The sequence below is a fragment of the Hyperoodon ampullatus genome, assembly GCF_949752795.1.
Source record: "Hyperoodon ampullatus genome assembly, chromosome: 20".
Lineage (NCBI taxonomy): Eukaryota > Metazoa > Chordata > Mammalia > Artiodactyla > Ziphiidae > Hyperoodon > Hyperoodon ampullatus.
The window spans coordinates 421065-424308 of record NC_136933.1 but is presented as its reverse complement, the minus strand read 5'-3'; the positions used below and the strand labels follow the sequence as shown (position 1 = coordinate 424308).

At 44.9% G+C, this 3244-nt stretch overlaps 1 pseudogene across 1 annotated transcript; it reads left to right on the top strand.

Moving 5' to 3' along the window:
- The first annotated feature begins 765 nt into the window (after nt 1-765).
- LOC307068775 (uncharacterized protein C2orf78-like) lies at nt 766-2151 on the top strand (annotated as a pseudogene). The gene has a single exon. The product of its transcript is annotated as an uncharacterized protein C2orf78-like (transcript).
- Nucleotides 2152-3244: the final 1093 nt, after the last annotated feature.

The window sequence follows — 3244 nt, the reverse complement described above, 5'->3', positions numbered from 1 at the left end:
TCTTATTCTTTCTAATTTTTAAACTATGTAGACATATTACCAATTACAAATTTTAAATGATATCTTCTAAGTTGAATCAGAAGGACTATTTCCTTTGTGTGATATGTAGGTTCTACGGCAAGGTTGCTTTTCATCTTTACAGTTCTTTCCCTCCTAACACAGGGAGCACATTGATCAACAGCCACTGTTCGTTTTTAGATCTTAGCTACCTAAGAAGGAAAAGAAAAAGTCAAGCCCCACATCTCTGGTTCCACATTGAGGGAATTCCCTGCCGGTCCAGTGGTTAGGACTCAGTGATTTCACTGCCAGGGCCACGCGGCGCGGGAAAAAAAATCTGCATTTATCTAAAACAACACTGTGGAGTCCTTTGGATTTTCTTACATTTGAAAATGTTTTTTAATTGGATTCAATTGATGACGGTTTTTTTAGGTTTTGGGATGTCATCTTCTTGGATGTTGAAGATGATTATAATCTAAGTTCTAGGAAAAATACAAAAACCTTCTTGATACTTTTTAAGCTTCCTTTCTGCTTATGATATATTTCTATTCTTTGAAATATATATTTCTACCAGGCTTAATACCTGTTACTTGCTGGGTAAAAATATGAATGAGCACAATAATGAAATTCTTTTACACTTATTATTTGGCTGTCTGCTTTGTACCAGTTTCAATTGAAATACTTGTCTATATATAATTTGGCTACCTATACATTCACATTGATTGAATTTTGTTGCTTGTTATGCATTTTTACTAATATATCTTTAATTCTTTGAAAGGTCTTGATCAATCCAAAGGTCCCGACGTGATGAAAGCCAAAGACACCAGAGCCATTCATCTTCAGATGAATCAGGTACAGGAAAAGCCAAGTGTCCGAAAGGTTCCCTCTGATCAACCCAGGAAGAACAAACATAAAGCCTCTGAGCCGATCAGTGGTGCTCCCAAGGCCAAAATCCAGCCAAAGAATCCAGAGTGCCTGTTACGGGGAGAAGTGGTTCCATGCAATGCTGCAGTCAGTGACAGGGCTCCTGTGAACACGGCCAAGCATTCGAAAGGCAAACCTCAGAAAACTGCATCCAGAAAGATCAGCAAAACTAAGAGCCATGGGCAGGAAAAGACCACAAGGGCCAGAGGAAGAAACAAGGCTGAAGAGAATAAGCAGGCAGGGAACAAAGTCAAGGCAGAAGAGAAGCGAACAATTCCCCAGATGAAGCAGAAGGAACAGGAAACTGAGCTTATGCAAGAGAGCTTTAAAAAGCCTCGAACCTCCCTAGGCATGTGCATGCTGGAGTCTGTGAAGGTTTTTCATGCACTGGGGGAGAAGAATGATAAGAAAACTGGGCTCTCTTCCTGTCGGGTCTTGGGAAATTCAAGCAACCCTAAAGACCCCCAGTCACCCCCACCTAACCAGCCATGGCAGCGTACCCCACGTGAGGGTAAGAGCCCTGAGAAACCTCAAGTCAAAACCCAGAAACCAGACAGCAGTGCTGAAACAGAGTTTCTATCTCCATCCCAGTATCACTTGCCTCCTCGTGGGAAGGTCAAGTTGATACCTCTGCCTTTTTCTGCCTGGGACAAGCCTCAAGCTCGACCTGCTCCTCGGAGGCCACAGTCTCTGGTCTCACATCTGCCTACTGTGGCGGACCATGCCCAGACTGCCTCTAATAACTCAGCTCAACCTGCTGCAGCAAGTTCATTCCAGCCAGCTCCTGCCTCTTTGCCAGGTCCTGCCAAACCAGCTCAGCCAACTGTGACCAACCCAACCCATCAGGGTTGGACCAACCATACCCAGCCTAGTGTCCCTCAGTCTGCTGCTCCTAGGCCTGCATCCTACAAAACTTCATCTTTTGCTTCTCTCCAGTGGGAGCCTGTTCCCCCTGCTGTGACTAAGCGCCACTCTCCACCCAAGCTCCAAACCCCATTTCTACTCCAATACTTCAGCAAGCAACGAAGACCATGGAGGGAACCCAACGTTTCTGAGCCAGTCATGTGAAAGCCCATTGAACAAGAGCAGAGACCAGAGCGGGAGGCCATGAAGAGGCGGGCTCAACAAGAACGTGTGAATGCTGCCAAATACACCTCTTTGGGGAAACTGCGGTTTTTCATTAAGAGGCAAAAAGAAATGGAAATTGCTTACTACTACGGATATTTATAGTAAGAGCTGCTAGGATTGTTGGTGCCACCTTGGGTACCAGTTGTTCTTCCATATATAAACAAGATAAGTATAAATTTCTCTATTTATTTTGATATATATTAAAACAATAAAACTGAATAAGTAAATGTAATAGAATTAATAGATGAGTAATAAACCTTTTGAATTTTGAGATGCTGATAACTCTGGCGTGCTTTAATTTTTGTTTGTTTTGTTTTTGATGGGGTTGGAATCAAAGTCTGCATGAGAAAGGAAGGACTGAAAGTCGGATGGGAGAATGAAGGAAAGGGGAGGAAAGGGGAAAAAACTGAGGAAAGAGGAAGAACGTGGCCCTGGGCCAGGAGGGTCGAAAGAGATTCATGGATTTATGAAAGGAAGCAGGAGTGAGGGTGAAAGGGCAGAAGTGAAAAGCAGGGTCAGAGGTCAGGGTTGAAAGAACAAAATGTGAGAAGAGCTGAAGATGACGGTAAAGGTGAGTCTAGGTTTACTAGAAGAAATAGAAAAAGCCTCTTGGGGAGGTTGGCCTTAAGTCTCACAACCACCACAGAGGTATTTAAGAAAACAAGAGGTTCAGGACACATGTCTGAAAGGTCTGAGTTGCCTTATGCAGGTGTGATTATAGTGGGGGTATAGGGAAATCTCCCAGAGAGGTGGCTAGGGCTCAGAGCTATCCTAGGGGCAGCTGACGATAGGGGCAGAGCCAAGGGAACTGCTGCCTCAGGAGGGAAACGAATAGGGCCTGGAATGCAAATCACCATGTACTCAACACCTAAGCACCAGGGCAGCTAATGCACTATTCAGTTAATCCTGGCAACGACAGGCAAGGCCAGTATTCCTGTGCCACTTCACTTAGGAGAGGTGCAGCAAAGGGCTGAGGTCACATCGCCTGTGGAGGTACAAGGCCTCAATTTGAGGCGCAAATGCCTCTGAAGTCCTCAGTATTTGCAAGTGCCTGCAGGCGTCCAACCTTGCTTTCAGAGCACAGCATGCTGAGGTTACTGGTGCACGAGATTAAGCTTCTGGACAGGCCTAAGTATTAACTTGAGGGGCTTCCTTCATTGACCAGGCGGCGTGCCACCTTCTGAAAACACCACCA